This window comes from Macaca mulatta, chromosome 10 (assembly GCF_049350105.2).
Source record: "Macaca mulatta isolate MMU2019108-1 chromosome 10, T2T-MMU8v2.0, whole genome shotgun sequence".
Taxonomy (NCBI): Eukaryota; Metazoa; Chordata; class Mammalia; order Primates; family Cercopithecidae; genus Macaca; species Macaca mulatta.
Genome location: NC_133415.1, coordinates 18,038,220 through 18,058,183, shown reverse-complemented (window position 1 = coordinate 18,058,183; position 19,964 = coordinate 18,038,220). Strand labels below are relative to the sequence as shown.

Below are 19,964 nucleotides of genomic sequence, written 5' to 3'. Positions count from 1 at the left end.
GTATACATTCTCCAAGGGCCGCATGATTACATGAAATCTCAGTAAATCAGATTTCATGTTTCCAATAACGTTGGATGCGTTTTATCTTTATTTCTGATGACAAAACCAAAAAAAATCCTTTCATGAAATGTGCACACTTGAAAAAACACAAAAAGAACAAAAGTTACTTGCAATCGTACCACTTAGAGATAATTTTATAATGCAATCTTAGACTTTCATTATGTGTTTAGATATACAGATATGTATTTTGACAAAAACAGGGTAATGGTAGAATTGCTATATAACCTAATTACTCTTAACAGCTGTTCTATAAATATGTGATTAACATTTCCCCATGTCGACACTCCACATTTTATGTATGATTTCCATGTTATTCAATTGTATGGATACATCAAAATTTAACAACTTAAATTTAAATGTATCTGTTTTTGGAAGTTGCGTATGTTTTCAAAATTTCCTCACTATCATTAATACTAAAAGCTCCCTATTTTTATCTCTTAAAATTTCCTGGAAATGAAATGACTGTGTCAAATATATACAGATTTTAAAAACTTAGATACATACTTTCAAATTGCCCTGCAAAAAAAAAAAAAAAAAAAAAAAAGCTTTAGTGATTTTTACTTTTTCCAGCAAGGAGAAGTAGTTATATTTTTCATACCTTTGTTATCATTGGTGCTATAGATACACAAATACACACACACACAAACACACGTACACACACATATTTCTTTTTTTTTTTTTTTAAAGCACTGCCAGTGTTTAATTACTGCTTTGGTTTTCAAGTTTTTGTTTACTTTGTGAAGTAGAGTTTTTTTCATGTGTTAAATGACTTATTTGGGTTTACTTCTTCATTGAGGAAACTTCATGTCTGTGGGCCACTCCTCTCTATTTTTTAAATGATTTGTAGGAACATTTTACACATTGAAATACTGATCCATGATTTTTAATCTATGGCGTAGATGTTTTCTAGAGTAGTTTGTTTCAAACAAAAATTTAATGGTGTTTTGTTACCTCTTCTTACGCACCCTACGAATTTTTCATTTGGCTTCTTACTTGTCAAACAGTACCTAGTAAAGTCATACTAGGGCAGATGAGAGAAACACCACCATTCACGGCAAGTATATCACTAATTTATCTGTTGGATGAGCAGAGATTTCATTCAAGGTAGATATTCCCTGGGTAAACCTCACCCGTTAGAGCAACTGCCAACATTCAAGGTGGATATTCCCTGGGTAAACATTGCCCATTAGAGCTACTGCCCAATCGAAACAGAGGCTAACAGACGATGTAAAAATTGGTCATAAAGAGATTGGTACCAGTGCTCTTAGCAAAGTCAGGCAGTGGCCACCTCGTTTAGGACAGTAAAATTTTGAGTGACATACAGGTCACAGACAGAGTCAAGAATCTGCAGTGAGGAAATCTGCATCAGAGTTTCTTCTTTTCTACCTACCAGGCAGTTAGGTCAACTTCTTTGATTTTCAGCTTTCTTCCTGCCTATCAGATATCATTACCATCATGATCATATCTACTGTACTCCACAAACTAGCTCTTAAATCTAACTGAAAGCGCTTCCTGAACTGTTAAATGTTATCAAAATGATTGCTACATTTTATGACCGATTTGAATCAGGAATTAGGTAGAATTACTTGGTTTGAGGTCAAAAGCAGGAGTCTTGGAAGCTGACTTGCAAGAAAGGCCATAACCTAGAAAAACCTCTTGGGCACTTTATCCCTCTTGCAACGGGTTGGTGATGGCTATAATATTAGCAAATACAAGGTGTTGTTATTCATGCTTTTCTCCTCCTCTTTCCTTTTTCCTTTCTTCTGTTTTTGTATTTCTCACACATTTATCGGGCATTAACCTATGGTGTTCTATGCTGAGCCCTGTCCCAGCAACTGGAGTCTCAGGGATGAGCAAAATATAATAGGGATCCTCAAGGGACTCACAGTTTCTGGATTTGGAAAACCACTTCCTGCTTGTTAAAGGAGGGTCTCACTGCATGTTAAAAGAGCATCACACACTGGGGCCTGTTGGGGGGTTGGGGGCTAGGGGGATAGTATTAGGAGAAATGCCTAACATAGATGACGGGATGATGGGCGCAGCAAACCACCATGGCACGCGTAACAAGCCTGCATGTTCTGCACATGTACCCCAGAACTTAAAGTAGAATAATAAAAAACCCCAAACAATCCAGTTATACTCTTTCAGTTATTTTAAAATGTACAATGACATTATTATGGACTGTAGGCACCCTATTTAAAAAAAAGACTCTTGTCCCTATTGGGGTGTTGGGAAGCAAAATGGAAAGTTGGCTCCATAGATCCTGGCAACGCCAAGAGTTTGAGCACTTGAGGCAGCTCCAGGATGGTGGGGGTACAAATGGCACCTTCTCCACCTGGTGCTGGGAAATCAGGAAAGCAGAGATTTCATGCGGGATGGACAGGACTTGGAAGCAAACCAACCAATGCAGCTCCAGAAACCGTTGCCGTGTATCTACATTAGGTTGTTGTTATGCGTCCTGTGTTCTGTTTACTATTATCGTTTTCTTCCATGTCCTTTCTACCTGTAAGATTTCAATCTTTTCAAAAGTCTTGGCTGGTCCGCCTTCCATTTGGTTGACACTTGAGTGACAGCACTAAGGGTTACATGGCATCATCTGGAGGCTGGGCAGAGACGCCTCACCTGGGAAGGTCAAATTCAGACGACCCCAATATGAGCTTTCATTCAGCTCTCTCTCTTAGAGAGGAAGGTATTTTTACTTCCAGAGCCACTCTGGAGATCCAAGATTTCATTTTATTAATGGAAATGCTTCCCCTCGCAACCACCAGTCCAGCAAAGCTTGGAAACACACTGATGCTGGGGGCAGAGGTAGTGTCATGCGGAACTGGCTATTGAGTTCTCATGTCCAGAGGATGGAGAGGGTGATGGTGAACAGATGGGGACAGAAAGGACGGAGGTAAAAGAGTAAGGGCAGTGAAGAGGCAGGTTAAAGATGGTCAAACAGCAGCTCTAGGCATTTAAGGAAAGAGACAGGTGAGTGTGGGCAAGGAAGTAGCCAAGGGGAACGAAAGAGGAGGGGTCGGGGCTGAGATAATGGATGCTGGTAATGATCGCTGATGCTCTTAATTATAACCACAAGGCACTGAAGATCCAGCCTCGTTAAAGGACGATTAAATTATCTTCACTCTGTTAAACCGATAGAGGCAGGACAGTGGGCCACTCGCTTTTAGAATTTTCTTGAGCGTGTGGGGTGTAAACAGTGAAAAGCTGTGATCTGGGCCTCAGTGCTACAAATACATTTATCTACCTGGGTTGTACACGTGACACCTTCTAAAGCTGCACCTCGCCAAATACACAAAGACCCTGGGATAACAGACATCTTGGGGAAGAGTTTGATGTTCCTGGGTTTAAAAAATTAGTCAGCTACAGTTCTAATGTTCCTCTCACTTCATCACACAATCTTTCCTGATAAAATCAATAAATATTTATGGGGCTAGGTGCTATCGGTGATTCAAAGAAAAATGAGCCAGGTCTCTAACCTTGAGGAGTTTCAACGTAATGATTATATAAGAATCTTTCTTATTCTAAAACCAATGTCATCGTGATTTAAATGCAGCAACAGGACTTACTCAATAAATCTTATTGTGAATCATACTTGGAAAGAGAATAATGTTTCTGGAAAACAAATGTTAAAGGATGATCAATTTCCTCTTTTCCTGTCTTCTTAGAGTTTCTGCATCTTACAGGCGAGAGCTATGTTAAAGGAGGGTTTCCAGGAAGGCTTTGAGGGGCTGTGACTGTTTCTGGAGATCAAAGCTTCAAAACTGGAGTTCTGGCCTCCATGACAGAGGTGCTTCCACGACAGGAGAGTGGTGGGTTCTACTGCCTTGCTGACTTTAAGTTAATGAGTCAATTAATGGTTGCTTTTACTTTCTTTCCTCCAAATTGTTTTGCGACCGTCTGTCAATAAGTACAGCATCAGGACTAAAGCCATGCCCCCCCACCACGTCTGGTTATTTCTGTTCAGTCTCTCTTCCTCTTCACATCCTCTGACCTCTCTTACCCATTCTTCCTTATTGTCACTTTTGTGACACTATTGCCACAATTGTCACTATTGTCACTTATTGTCCTAGAGTGATATCCACTCACCCAAAGTAATTAATGAGGTTTTTTTTTTGTTTGTTCATTTGTTTGTTTTTGACAGAGTATCGCTCTGTCGCCCAGGCTGGAGTGCAGTGGCACGATCTTGGCTCAGTGCAAGCTCCAACTTCAGGGTTCAAGAGATTCTCCTGCCTCAGCCTCCTGAGTAGCTGGGATTACAGGTTCCTACCACCACGCCCGGTTAATTTTTTTGTATTTTTAGTAGAGACTGGGTTTTGCCATGTTAGCTAGGCTAGTCTCGAACTCCTTAGCTCAGGCAATCTGACTGCCTTGGCCTCCCAAAGTGTTAGGATTACAGGCGTGAGCCACCGCGCCTGATCTGAGTCTTTTGTTTGTTTGTTTGTTTTCAGAGAGTCTCGCTCTGTTGCCCAGGCTGAAGTGCAGTGGCACGATCTCGGCTCACTGCAACCTCTGCCTCCCAGGTTCAAGCAATTCTCCTGCCCCAGCCTTCTGAGTAGATGGGATTACAGGCATGTGCCACCACACCCAGCTAATTTTTGTATTTTTAGTAGAGACCGGGTTTCACCATGTTGGTCAGGCTGGTCTTGAACTCCCGACCTCAGGTGATCCGCCCGCCTCAGCCTCCCAAAGTGCTGGGGAGTCATTTTTTTTTTTAAATAAAAAAAGGAATACATGTTCCTTGCAGGAAATTTAGGAAATAAAAATATACAAAACTAGACATAACTGTAATCCCATTAACTAGAGACTGGGATGGTTAACATTTTAGTGAATATTCCAGGACTTTCTGTCATTTAGATGTTCAGTTGTTTTTAAACTCTTGTCCTGATTTCTACCAAATTAGGTTCTAAGTTAGATCATCTCCCAAATTCAACCATCAGTTCCAATGACACATTATCCGTGAGGCCACTCTGATCCACACCCCCATTTAACACAGCATCGCCTCTCCCCTCACACTCTCAACCGCACTTACTCAGCTTTATTTTCCACCATGGCTCGTATCACCATCTGACATACTATATATACATTTACGTATTTCCCCAGGGGAGAACAGAAGCTCCATGTGGGCAGAAATTTGTCTGCTTTGTTTGCTGCTATACCTCTGGGGCCCAGGGATACATAAGCCCTGATTATCTCAAGAAGAGCAGGTGCTTCTCTTTCACAACAGTAAATCACTCGTAGAGACAAGGACCATCGCTCAGGACAATGGCCTTGCAGATGTGCTCCCTGGCACTTCTGCCAGCAAAGGGAAGAAGAGGAAAGATATTCTGAGACTTGGCTCTCAGTGTCAGCTCTGCTGCTAACTCTCTGGGTGATCCAGGGCATGTGGCTTGCCCACTCTGAGCCTCAGTTTCGCACTGATAGAAATGAGAGGGCGGGGTGTGGGTGGTGTCTGAAGGCACTTCCATCTCTTTGTTCAGTGAGATGATACAGCGTCTAGAGAGAAGACAGCATGAAGTTCCTGGGGCTCTAGCCCAAAGCCACAGAAAGCAGGATCTGATCACCTATCCCTCCTTCCATTGGTGCAGGACTTGACAGTTTACAAAGTGCTTTTGCTTAGATTATCTCATTACTTTTATCAATTGGCTAATCAGCCCAGGAATCTCAAACAGAGCATCAAAATCAAGCATGGAGAGCACCTAAAATGGCATGGCAGACTCAGCAGGACTAAATAGGGGAGAGAGAGAGAGAGAGAGAGAGAGAGAGAGAGAGAGAGAGAGCGCGAGCGCGAGCACCAGGAAAAGACTGAGTAAATCCATTGGGGAAATTAACTGCAACTTCAGAGAGAGGGAGAAAAAGAGCACCAAAAGGCAGGGGAGTTAATTTTCACAGAATTCATCCAATTCTTATTTAAATACCACTTTGGCAACCATCAAACTTCACCAATCCAATGGGAATTACACAATCTGCTGTTGATCTAGCCGTCTTCATTGACTCCTGTTGCTTTCTCCTTGTCCCTCTGATGGAGAGAGAGGACCTGGATGAGTGTCTCCGGCTCTCGCCCCCCAAACTTGGCTTGAAGGTTGCAGAATCCTCAGATATCTGAGGCTGAAACTTCTGCAACACATTTAGAAGAACATATCTAGGTCTCTGTCAAAGCTGTTTACTGGGTTATATAACTGTGCTCTTATTGTAATTCTGTGACTTTTATCAAAAGGCTAGATCCAAATTGCAGATGCGAATATTCCTTTTTACATTCGCTCTGGATGACTGACTGCAGCCTAAGTCTATTCTCTAGCCCTTTTGGATTGCTGCAAGCTTGCAGGAGCAAGCTTCCCCCCGCCCCCCACCCCCTTAAGAAGGAGTGTGCTTCAGGGCAACAGTAAACTTATGCTTATCAAATTATTCATTCATTCACCTGTTCATCCATCTGATGGATAATTACTGTGCCTGTACCATCAACAAGACACTGATTCAGGCAATCGGGATAAAGAGTCTCATTCAAACTGGTGAGAAAGATGCAATTCACTAGCATCAGGAGCTGGAAAGCTGCCTCCTGTCCTCACCACAGGTCTGCTGAATTCCCTGATCTCCACCCTCTCATTCTGATTTGCATCAGTCTAATGGGTTTCTTGACAGCAGCCTAAGGTCCTTCTCCCCAGTATCTACTCCTCTGCTTGCTTTTCCGGCTCATGAGTTTCTCAAGGCAGGACCTTTGGAGAGTACTTTAGTTGTAAAGGCATTTCCTCCAGCTGCCAAGCTGGGTAATCAGAGAAAGTGCCTATCCATCTCGCAGGGTGAGTAGACTTACTGATCAAGAAAGACGAAGAACCTGCCACAAAGGATGCAGAGCTTGTGCTGTTGGTGAGATGACCTCCTTTAGCTGACTAAGAGGATAAAACTCACTGAAATCTAGAAAATAAGATTGCTTCTTGGCCTGGCGTACTGGAAAGCACACACCGACAAGGAAGCTCTGCTCTGCTGCTCATGACGGCAAGACCTCTTGAGCACTTGATGTGAAACTGAGTTTCTGTTTCCCTATCTGCAAAATAGAGATCATGATATCTCCCTTTAGGCTTGCCATGAAGATTAAATAATTGTTATCATTTATTAAGCATTAACTATAAGCCAGGCACTGTGTGAAGCAGCTTATCAACCAGAATCTTATTTAATTCCATTGTGCTACTCACGTTAGCCTCAGAGTGAAAGTACTGGGGAGGAATTTTGCCATTTGTTTCCCAGAAAGAGGCTTTGGTGCCCAAAGGACTTGGTGAAATTTCAAACACAGTTGACTTCCAAATGTCTAGAATTGTGCTTGTTGAACATAGCAGCCCCTAGCCACATGTGGCAATTTAAATTTACATAATTAATCAAACTCAGATTAAATTAAAACTCAGTTCTTCATTCATGCCAGGCACATCTCCCGTGCTCAGTGACCACATGGTAGTGGTTACCATATCAAACAGCGCAGATGTAAAACATTTCCATCAGTCCAGAAAGTTATGTTGGACAGAGCTTAGGGATGGAAAATAAGACATGGGAGGAGAAATAAGAGAAAGTGAACGAGAAGGCAAGAGAGTCAATTCCATGGAGGTTTGTAAAATGTTGGCATGTTTTCAATAATTTTTCATGGCTAACAGAGTGAGGCTGTTCTCATTTTGAGGCTGTCTTAAGTACTTTCTGGGGTATTTGGATGGTTTCACAGGACAGCTTTAGTAGCTATGGTTACTAACAGTTCAGCCCCATTCAGAAGTATTGTATCTTACTAATTAGTAAAGATAAAAATAAAGACATTAAAAAGTCATACAGAATCCATTCCCATAAGCCAAATGGCTCACCTACTACCATGTGCCCTGACAATGTTAATTCTAATAACCTAGCACTAAAGGAAGAGTTTCCCCAAAATAAATCACGTGCTAATCATCATGATCTGGGGAAATGCTTTATAATATTCCAAGATGCGAGGAGTCATCATTCCAGACATAACCTACCTCTCTAAATCCCCCTGGGACCACACCAAATGCTCCTTATGAAGTGCAAATGTAATCACAACACCCAACTTCAAAAACTTCACAAAGCAATCCTTTCCCTGGAGTACCTATCGAAGTCCTTGGCTTGGCATAGGATCATCGGTTTTCTCAAGACAGTCCCAAATATCCTTGCGTGATCACCACAAACTCAGTGATTGGCCCAAGTCATTCCCGGGTGCCATGAACAGTAACTGGTGTGCAGAATTAGAACAAGGGGACACGGCCTTGATTCTCTTCTGAGCAACATGAACTGGGATTTCTGCCACCCCGATCTCGGCTGCCAACTCCGAAGAAGTCGTGACCCCCTTCACAACCTACCTGTAGTTCACCACCTCCCCCTGTCTGCTCAATCCGCCAGCAGTCGTCTCATTTGGTCATTCATTCATTCCACAAATATTTATCAACTGCTTCTATGTCTACATATGACGCTAGGTACTGAGGTGACAGAGGTGAAGAAAACAGAATGCAAAGTCAGGTGCCTATCCTCGTGGAGCTTATACTGTAGCAGGAGAAAACAGGCAGCAGAAAAATAAATATTTAAGGTACACAATGCCAAATGGTGATAGGTGCTACGAAGATCACAAAACGCGTGGTGGTGGAGGGAGAGGAAAGAGGGCAACTTTCTTTATATGTAGATGTTACCTTCCCAAGTCTTTTCCAACTGTCATTCATTCATTCAAGAAATGTTTATTGAACACTTTACTATGTGCAGGCCAGCGTTCTGAGAGCTGGGGTGAGGACAATGATAGGGTCTGGCTGTGTCCCCATCCAAATCTCATCTTGAATTGTAGCTCCCATAATTTTTATGTGTTGTGGGAGGGACCCAGTGGGAGAAAATTGAATCATGGAGGTGGTTTCCCCCATACTGTTCCTGTGGTAGTGAATACACCTCACAAGATCTGATGGTTTTAGAACAGGTTTCCCCTTTCGGTTGGCTCTCATTCTCTTGTCTGCCACCATGTAAGATGTGCCTTTCCCCTTCTGCCATGACTGTGAGGCCTCCCCAGCCATATGGAACTGTGAGTCCATTAAACTGTGAGTCCATTAAACCTTCTTTTTCTTTATAAACTACCCAGTCTCAGGTGTGTCGTTATCAGCAGCGTGAAAACGAACTAATAGAAACAATGAACAAAACAAAGTTCTGGCTTGAGGGAGCTGACATCCTAGTGGCAGAGAGAAACAAGAAGCAAACACCACACTGCAGGTGCTCAGATGAACGGAAGTGCTAAGGGGACATTAACAAGGGTAGATGGGGCTGGGCTGGGTGGTGTTGCCGTTTCCAAAGAGGGTCCCTATCCCGGGGAAGGCAGTGACTTCACATGCACATCTTATTGTTTTGCTAGAACACAGTTTCCTTGCCTTGTATCCCTGGCCACTTCCTCCTTCTTTTCCAACTCCTGACTCCAGCAGCACTTTCCTTCTGGAGCTGGTGGGGGGTGGGGGTGGGGGTGGGGGTGGGGGTGGTGCTCTGCTCAGGCATAATTACTTGCTCCCTCAACTGGATCATTGTAAATTGTAAAGAACTTGATTAATCTAGTATTCTGCAATATTACATCATATTTACATATTTGGGTAAGTTATTCCTACCAAGTTCACATTACTGAAGGGCTGGGACTGCGTCGTATCCATCTTCATTTACTCACGCCAGAAGCTCCATGGAACATCAACCATGAACCCTGCCCCACTTCCCTACCAGAGAATGAAGAGGAATCCCTGTCATTTTGTCCTTATTTTCTTTCCACCTCATTCATCTCTCACAAAGGACTGAGGTGTTATTTAAATGGAATAGTGCAATTTAAATGAAATAGTGCATGGAAAGTGTTTAGCACGGTGCCAAGAACATGAAAACGGCTCAGTAAATATGTGTTGTTTCTATAACTATTACTACACTAAATAGAATTATTTGTATGCCAACTGTTTTCTAACTACATCACTCCATTCATTATCCAGTACACTGCTGCAGCACTTCTGATTTTAGTCTCCAACTAGAATAAGATCAATCTGATAGTGGATGCCACAGGACCTGGGAATCCCATACAGCTTCCCTGCTCACTAAAGAGAAGGTTCACATTTGAAGGCATTGCCCCGAGTTAGAGGCAGTTACTGACTCTTTACATCATCTCTGACACTCTCTATATTCAAATATGGTGGAGATGCTTTGTCTTCAAAACCCATAGGACTGACACTTCGGTAGCTCTTTGCCCGTGACCCTGAGCTGTAGAGCTGCTCCACTTCTTGAGTTTTCTCCGTTTTTCACCTCTTCCTACCATTGTCACCAATTTCCTGGGCACTCTTGTCTCTTATTCCTGTTTTTCTCTTTATTGTTCCCTCCATGTTTTCTGGGAGAAAGTGGCAAGAATTTCAGCAACCCAGTCAGACAAAACTGAGCCTGATACCCAAACATCCCCCTTCAATTGCTGTTGAGACCATCTTAGCCAGACGCATCTTTGGTCTCAGGATCTTCTCTTGTACAATTAGGACAACACAAAGCTGCTTCGAGGGCAGTTGAGTGGACATACATCTCTTAAGATGACAGTGTTGGTACACAGTATATGAAATTGTTAATAGTATTGGTGCTCTATGCCTAACTCCAAATTTAGGGACATTCTAAAAGCTCGAGGGCACTAAAATGCTGTTTCCTGATAGCTGGCCACCTACTACCTGTAATAATGTAAAAATGCAGTGCAAGAATTTTTACGTAGGAAAGAGCAGGAAGCGGTTTTACATATAACTGCATACAGCTAGAAAGAGGTTGGGGTCATTATACCCACATGCATGGAGAGTCAGACAGAACCTCTGATAAAAGTAGTTAAAAAAGATGAATGCATTTTCCCGACTGAGCTATCCCATCCAGCCCAGATTCAATAATTTAAAAGACAATGCTCAACGCTCACTTCAAGGTGAGAGAAAATTCTGAAGATGCAAGAATCTTCTCAAAACTTCCTTTTAATTAAAATGTTGGTTGGCTGGATTTCTCCTGAGCCTCAGCTCTTTGCCTATGGAAGAGAAATCATGAGGGGCTCTGCCTAGACAATAAGACACTTAATCTGAAATTGGAACTCAATCATAAGTCAGTCTTATAACCCCATTTTTGTGCCCAGCATTGGGTAGGGGCTAAAAGCTTTGGAATAGTATGAATTTATCAGTCTTGAAGGCTAGTGCTGCATAGCTGAAACAAAATACAACTGTCAAACTCAAACAGAAAAGACGAGGAATTCAAGATGTGGCTAAATTACTATGGAATAAAGGCAAGGTCAGGGGGAAAAGAAAACCATTCCTGAGGCAGCTGAAATGCAAAATTTTTGCAGAGATGAAAGGCCAACCCCTTGATGTGACTGTATGGCTCCATAAATGGTAAGAAGAGTTTCATGGAATATTTCAAAATAGAAAGATACAGAAGTGTCACTGGCAGTGTTCTGAATAGAGTGGGTGCCAGAATAGTGTTGAATTACTAAATGAGTGATGACAGAAAGAAGAAAAAGCAGGTAGATAAATAGGTAACAGCAAGACTGATAGAGCCTTGTCGGCCACTGGCAGGTGACAGATGAGCCAATGCATCATCCCGGGAGATGCAAGGGAGGCATGGTGACACTCCAAGCTCCCAGATGAAGCCCCTATAGCTGAGAGGCACAAAGAGCAAGGAGCTGGGGCCGCACGGTCCAAAGTCCAGGCAGGAAGCAGGCCCATCTTGATTATCCAATGTCTGTTCTGTGTGGAACATTGCCAATGACGCGTTTGCATCTTTCAAGTGAAGGCAAAGGAGTGGGGGGGGGATGACAATGGCTGCAAACCACCTCCTGGGCACCGCACTCTCCCTTTACATCTGTGCATCTCCTTTGTCCCCCAAAACCCTTTGAAATGGAAAGTGGTATCTTGATTTTCAGCAGAGGAAACTAAGCCTCTAAGTAACAAACTCCAGTTGCACAGCAAACAGGAAGCAGAGTGGGGACTCAGCGCTGGTCTGTCTGAAGGCACAGGCTGTAAGCTCCCAGAGCTTTGCAAATTCTTTCGTTTACACAATTCCCAAGAGCCCTTGAGAATGAATATACAGCCCAAATTAGCCTGCCAATGAGCCAGTGATTTCTTTGAAGTCTCCATTTTTAATCAATTGTGCACATTTTAAATTTTACCTCATAATATGGTTGTTTGTGTGCTAACTGAAAAAAAAATGTTTTAAATTACTTTCATATGGAAGGACGTCCTGTCCTTGTCCTGGGCACTTTGAACAGTATCTAACAAAAACCGAATCTCCACAGCAGGGCAGGAGGGAAATGTGGGCGGTGGGGGTGGGCAATGTGTACCCTGTTTTGAAAGGCAACACACTCTACGGTGATGCTTCCTCTCTAACAATCCATTTGCAGGACAAAAGATAAATTATCAGAGTATCCCATTGAAGTCAAAATTGTGCTTAATGCCTGTGTAAGTGAGAAGAGTAGTAGTGCTCTGGTACATAACTCGAGGGTCCTCTTTCAAATTCCTTCCTGTTAAAACTATCTCTGTCCAAATGGATATCCCTACAAGCATGGTGGGCTGCTTTTTTTTTTTTTTTTTTAAATTGAGACAGAGTCTTGCTCTATTGCCCAGGCTGGAGTGCAGCGGCACCATCTCGGCTCACTGCAACCCCTGCATCCCGGGTTCCAGCAATTCTCCTGCCTCAGCCTCCCGAGAAGCTGGGATTACAGGCGCACACCACTACGCCCGGCTAATTTTTGTATTTTTAGTAGAGATGGGGTTTCACCATGTTGGCCAGGCTGGTCTCGAACTTCTGACCTCAGGTGATCCTCCCGCCTTGGCCTCCCAAAGTGCTGGGATTACAGGTGTGAGCCACCGCGCCTGGCCTGAGCATGATGTTTTTGAATATGTCCACATCTGACATTTGTGGAGGTGACAAAATGGTTCAGCCTAATGGTGATGACAGCGGAGTCTGAGTGCTGGTCCAAGTATTGGGCAATACGCTTTATTTATGTGGATAGTTCCAAATCAGCATCCACCCCCATACCAGCAACAACCCTATGAAGTAGGCAGTACGATCATACCCATTTTGCAGATGAGGAAACTGCAGCCAGAGGGACTGAACCACTTTTCCAAGGTGACCCAGTTGGGATGTCCTGGGGCTGGGATTCATAGCCACACAGCTGCACTCAAGATCCTTGATTTTCAACAATGAGTCGAAGTACTCAGCCTCTGTGGCCCACATCTGCATAGTACAAAGCTAATAAGTATCAGTGTGCCCAGACTCCTGAAATAATTAAGAGGCCCTCCAAACCCAGGTGCTGACAAGGGCTCTCCGTCTTCCGACTGGGTGGCAGTCATAAGATACTTTCTATTTGCAAAGTATGCAGCAGTTGCTCAATCTTGAGTGAAGGCTCTCATTTAAAAGGTGCTACTTTGTGCAAGGCGATGCCCACTCTCTGGCTAACACAGGTCCAAGGACAAACACGAGAAATTAACTTTTTTTTTTTTTTTTTGAGACGGAGTCTCGCTCTGTCACCCAAGCTGGAGTGCAGTGGCCGGATCTCGGCTCACTGCAAGCTCTGCCTCCCGAGTTCACGCCATTCTCCTGCCTCAGCCTCCAGAGTAGCTGGGACTACAGGCGCCCACCACCGTGCCCGGCTAATTTTTTGTATTTTTAGTAGAGACGGGGTTTCACTGTGGTCTTGATCTCCTGACCTTGTGATCCGCCCCCCTTGGCCTCCCAAAGTGCTGGGATTACAGGCGTGAGCCACGGCGCCCGGCCGAGAAATTAACTTTTTAAGCTCTTCAGCACAGATGCCAAGTTTGAACACGAGCTAATTTATAGACGGCACTGATGCTCAACAGCTGTATAAAGCTTTGCTGAGAGAAAGCTTTGCATATGGTCTTTAATGAGCTCTGAAGCCAAAAAATTCTGGGTGTGGATCTGGAATTTTTCCACTTACAGGTTATTGGGTCCTGGGCAATGAATTGAACTGATGTGCCTCAGTTTTCCCACCCATAAAATGGAGACGGGCTGTTCGTTCTGCTGTCAAGATTAACCGAGGAAGTTTCCCTTGGTTTAATGCTACTTGATAGCTTAAGTAAATGAATGAAGTGACTGAGCTGCTGCTAATACAACAAAGTTTAATGTATGTGGAAGTGCTCAGCACGGTGTCGAACAGTTAGTGCTCAAAGTGGTAGAAGAAAACGATGATGATTCCATTAAAAGATTAGATATCACGCCACCATATTCTGTTTTAATTGGTTAGATCCATAGCATGGATGGATTCCTTACCAATTCGTGTATTTTAAATGGTTCCAAATTCTTTTCCCACCAATTTTCCCAACTGATATTCACAACTACCCTAGCAGGCAGGCAGCTTAACTACGATTACACTCATTTTGCAGATGAGAAACACGAGGTTTCATGAGATTAAAGGACTCGCTCAAAGCCACTAGGTTACTTGGTATCTCTGTCACAGCTAAAATGAGAAATCTGAGTCTTGTTTTCTCCTCTGCCAGTGCCGTTTACAAACCGCCTGCAGGTTCTGCAAAATCACAGTGAAGAAAGATCATCGGCCTCTCTGGGATCACAGGGCAAATCTGGGAGAGGGCAGGCAACTGTCCTCAAGTCTCTGTCCTCTCTCGGCGCTGCCTCTATGCAGATAACTGCATGCTAGGGCTCAAGGGGAGAGCCACACTCCACTCAGTAATGCTATCCCAGTCTGGAACTGCGGCTGATTTCCTCGTTCCCTCTATTCTCTCCTCACAATTCATCAGCAAGGCCCACGTGAACATGATTCCACTGTCTAACACTCTCTTTCCCACCCACCCACACACACACACACAGAGGCCGCCTTTCTCTCCATCAAACATCACAGGCTCTCTCCTTTGCATCCTTCTTCCCTCTGCTTAGTACACTTCCTCAGCATCTTCTCTTGGTGGAAGCTTCTCATCCTTTGAATTTCCCTTTGAGTCTCCATCATGTTGCAGTCTTACATCTTTCATAGCACCGACTGCTATCTGAATTATCTTGCTTATTTATGCTCTCCCAAGCCCTTGACTGCCTTGGTCGCCTTATGCAGTGCATGCTATATAGTGTAAAAACAAGTTTTCCATCTCCTGCAGCACTTGCCCAGGACACAGCAAAACTAAAGTTTGGCTGGGCGTGGTGACTCACGCCTGTAATCCCAGCACTTTGGGAGGCCCAGGTGGGCTGATCACTAGGTCAGGAGTTCGAGACCAGCCTGGCCAACATGGTGAAACCCTGTCTCTATTAAAAATACAAAAATTAGCTGGGCATGGTGGCATGCACTTGTAATCCCAGCTACTCGGGAGGCTGAGGCAGAAGAATTGCTCGAACCTGGGAGGCAGAGGTTGCAGTGAGCTGAGATCGCACCACTGTACTCCAGCCTGGGTGACAGAGCGAGACCCTGTCTCAAAACAAAACAAAACAAAACAAAAAAACTAAAGTTTGTATTTCAATGCGACTGCTTTGAAACAGCTGAAACCACGAAGGGATCATGATCATGGCAGACTCTAACTGGATCTGCTGTGGTCTGAGTGTCTGTGTTCCTCCAAACTCCTCTGTGGAAACCTAGTCCTCAGTGTGGTGGTATTAGCAGGTGGGACCTCTGTGAGTGTATTAGTCACGGTCCTCTAGAGGGACGGAACTAATAGGATAGATGTTTCTATAAAGCGGAGTTTATTAAGGAGTGTTGACTCACCCAATCACAAGTTGAGTTCCCATAATAGGCCGTCAACAAGCTAAGGTGCAAGGAAGCCAGTCCGAGCCCCAAAGCTGAAGAACTTGGAGTCCACCGTTGGAGGGCAGGAAGCATCCAGCACAGGAGGAAGATGGAGGCCAGAAGGCTAAACTAGTCTAGTCTTTCCACGTTCTTCTGCCTGCTTTTATTCTGGCCGTGCTGGCAGCTGATTAGACTGTCGCCACCCAGATTGAGGGTGGGTCTGTCTTTCCCAGGCCACTGACTCAAATGTTAATCTCGTTGGCAACACCCTCATCGACACACCCAGGAACAATACTTTCCGTCCTTCAATCCAATCAAGGTGACACTCAATTTTAACCATCACAGTGAGTGATAATGTCAGGAGGGCGGAGTCCTCATTAGTGAGATTAATGCCCTTATAAAAGAGGCCCCAGAGAACTACCTTGCCCCTTCCACCAAGTAACGACACAGCGAGAAGGGTAATCCACAAACCAGGAAAATGGCAATTACCAGACACCAACCCGGGTCTGCCAGCAACTTGAACTTCCCAGCCTCCAGGACTGTGAGAAATACATTTCTGTTTATGAGCCATTCAGTTTACACTATGTTGTTAGTCGCCTGAACGGACTACGACAGGACTAAAGAAACATTCTTCTTTTCTGGCTAATGAACTATGCTATTGTTTTCCACAACTTTGTACAAACCTATGAACTATTCTGTCTTGCCCAGAAAACAGTTTTCAGACTCAATCTCTCATTCCACCTCTTTCATCCCACTTTTGTACTTAAAAACTCCTAACTTTTCTCTTTGGGATGCACTCAGTAAATTTTTACACTGGCATCTGTTCTCTTGCCTATCAGAAAGTAAATAATAAATTCAACATTGTTCGGTTTATCTTTTTCATTTTACTTTTGCTTTCTGTTTATTTTTGTTTGGGATCTTGTTCATAAAAACAGGCTCTTTCTGAAGAAATCTTATACTTGGAAGGGCAGTATATGCAGGGACTCAAATTCCAGACTCAGGAGAAAGACTGAGAAGTTGGAAAACTAGTTCTGCTATTTTCTTTTCTTTTGAGATAGAGTCTCACTCTGTCACCCAGGGTGTGGAGTACAGTGGTGCAATCTTGGCTCACTGCAACCTCTGACTCCGTGGTTCAAGTGATCCTCCTGCCTCAGCCTCCCAAATAGCTGGGACTACAAGTGCACACCATCATGTCTGGCTCATTTTTGTATTTTTAGTACAGATAGGGTTTCACTAAGTTGGCAAGGCTGGTCTCAAACTCCTGACCTCAAGTGATCCACCCACCTGGGCCTCCCAAAGTGCTGGGATTACAGATGTGAGCCAACACACCCAGCCTGCTATTTTCTTAGGCAAATGAAATGACCACTCCATGTCTCAGTTTCTTCACTATCAACTAGGGACAAAAATAACAATGCCTGCCTTATGGTGACTGGCCCAGAGTAACGGCTATGTAAATACCAGCTCTCATAATTATTCTGCACAGTGTCTAAAAAGAGTCTTGTGCTGCAGCAGAGATGATTCACATAAGATCACTGCCAGAAGCTTAGGGCTATATTCTTGTCAATTCGATGTGACAAAACATACAAAGTGTCCAGTACTTGTTCAATAAAAGACAGTAACTCTTCTTGTAGAATAAGGCATCAATATATTATTAATGACTTCTAACTATTTACTAACACTCTGCTAAATAACTGTAGTTCGTATAAGTAACTAATGCTAATGATAACGATTCTATATTACTGGCGTCTCAGTGGTTTAGAAGAGCTTTTGCGTACTTGACCTCAGTTCATCTATACTGTACAAAGCAAGGGTTACGGGGTGCTTACTTTTCATTTATTTACTTGTCTATTTATTTATTCATTTATTTATTTTTGAGACAGTCTTGCTCTGTCGCTCAGGCTGGAATGCAGTGGTATGATCTTGGCTCACTGCAACCTCCGCCTCCTGTGTTCAAGTGAGTCTCGTGCCTCAGCCTCCCGAGTAGCTGTGATTACAGACGTGTAACACTGTGCCCAGCTAAATGTTTTTTGTATTTTTAGTAGAGACGGGGTTTTGGCATGTTGGTTAGGCTGGTCTTGAATTCCTGGCCTCAAGTGATCCATCCACCTCGGCCTCCCAAAGTGCTGGGATTACAAGTGCGAGCCACTGTGCAGGGGTGTTTATTTTTCAGATAAGAAAGCTGGGGGGCGGAAATGGAATTGTGCCTCATCCCTGGCCCCATAGTGGAGGGGAAGGTTCAGATTTAATTTATTTTGCAAACTGCAAGATTTCCTTCAGCCTCAAATAACAGTAACAGGCCTTCAGGCACGGCTGTTCTCTTAAAATAATCTCTAGAACTTTTTAGAATGACTTGGTAGGAAAAAGCAAGCTGTGATTAGAACATTTTCTTCTCCAGAACAGTCATCAAGGAGGCTGGATACATATATTAACGACGGTGCTATTGTTAAAATTACCACTGCAGCAGCCAAGGGTTTTGGAACTGCCCTCAGATCCTAAAACATACTCTTCTAAACACGTAAGCGTTGGCATATCTTTCCCTTTCAGAGTTGATTTAATTTTCAGAACAAGCCAACAATCCCATACACTTCCAAATCATGTAAATAAGATGAGTACTAATAGAGGATAGTAGGGCGTATCCTACTGGCCTGCTTTATTTTTTATAAAGAATATGCCCTACTCACAGTGCCTCACGCCTGTAACCCCAGCACTTTGGGAGGCCGAGGCGGGCGTATCACGAGGTCAGGAGATCGAGACCATCCTGGCTAACACAGTGAAACCCCATCTCTACCAAAAATACAAAAAAGTTAGCCGGGCGCGGTGGCGGGGGACCTGTAGTCCCAGCTACTCGGGAAGCTGAGGCAGGAGAACAGTGTGAACCCGGGAGGCGGAGGTTGCATGAGCCGAGATCGCGCCACTGCACTCCAGCCTGGGCGACACAGCGAGACTCCGTCTCAAAAAATAAATAAATAAATAAATAAATATAAATAAATAGATAACACAGTATAAAACAGAGACTCTTGTGGCTTTAAAGGCAATTGTGTATATGATTTTTGGGATGACAGACATCTGGAGCAGCCTCTTTGATACTGCAGTTTACCTGCTACCTTCCACATCATGAGGCTGTGCTTAGTAGCAGAGTGGACTCTAGGGTCAGAGTGGAACCCAAGCCCAGGGCTTTCTGCCTTGAACAGGATTAGCATGCCCCAGGAAGGTGCCTGTAGCCGGCTAGTGCTTACAGTTTCCTCCTATTTCCTACTCTCTTCTCTCATTTTGTGACAACTGTTAGGTTTAGATGGAACTAACCTCATCCGTGTTCAAAATACGGGCCCTGTCTAACTAAGGCAGTCGGCAATTATCCACTTATTTAGCTATAACGATTGTTTAAGGAATGGGCATGTGACCTGAGATGGCACGATCATGGTGCAGCACAGGACTCTTCTTCCCTTAGCAATGAAAGTGGAAGCCTGCAGCTCCAGGGGCAGATGGAAATCATCCACTACCAAAAGGGGAGCCAGCCTGAGGACACGGATGAGAGAACCTTGGAGAAGTGAGCCAGAGCCCGATGACACCTTTCCTATCTGTTTTTTCAGTTATATGAAGCAATCCATTCTTTTATTATTTAACCCAATATGGTAGAGATTTTCCTGACTTACGGCATGAGGAGTCCTAAGCTCCTCTGTCAGTTCCTACAGCACCTTACACAATTATGTGTTGTAATAGGTATTAGGTATGTAAAGATAAAATATGTAACTTTTTTTTTTTTTGAGATGAAGTCTCGCTCCGTTACCCAGGCTGGAGTGCAATGGTGCGATCTCGGCTCACTGCAACCTCTGCCTCCTGGGTTCAAGCGATTTTCCTGCCTCAGTCTCCTGAGCAGCTGGGATTACAGGTGCATGCCACCATGTCTGGCTAATTTTTGTATTTTTAGTACAGAAAGGGTTTCACCATGTTGGTCAGGCTGGTCTCGAACTCCCGACCTCAGGTGATCCGCCTGCCCCAGCCTCCCAAAGTGCTGGGATTACAGGCATGAGCCATCAACCTGGCCTAAAATATCTAATTTTATATCATAAAGATACCATGTATACATTGAAATATACATATGTATATCTATAAGATAATATGTAAATCTGCTTCTATGTTACTTTTTTCTTTTACACGTAAAAGCTTCCCA

At 43.7% G+C, this 19,964-nt stretch overlaps 1 protein-coding gene and 1 long non-coding RNA gene across 29 annotated transcripts in view; both read right to left on the bottom strand.

The window, feature by feature from the left end:
- The window catches only part of LARGE1 (LARGE xylosyl- and glucuronyltransferase 1), a 634,395-nt gene that overhangs the window by 188,977 nt on the left and 425,454 nt on the right, over positions 1–19,964 (bottom strand).
- LOC144331776 (uncharacterized) lies at positions 725–18,898 on the bottom strand. The gene is made up of 2 exons (XR_013399198.1): positions 18,858–18,898; positions 725–4,225 (listed from the first exon to the last, which is right to left on the bottom strand). It is a non-coding gene; the product is annotated as an uncharacterized LOC144331776 (long non-coding RNA).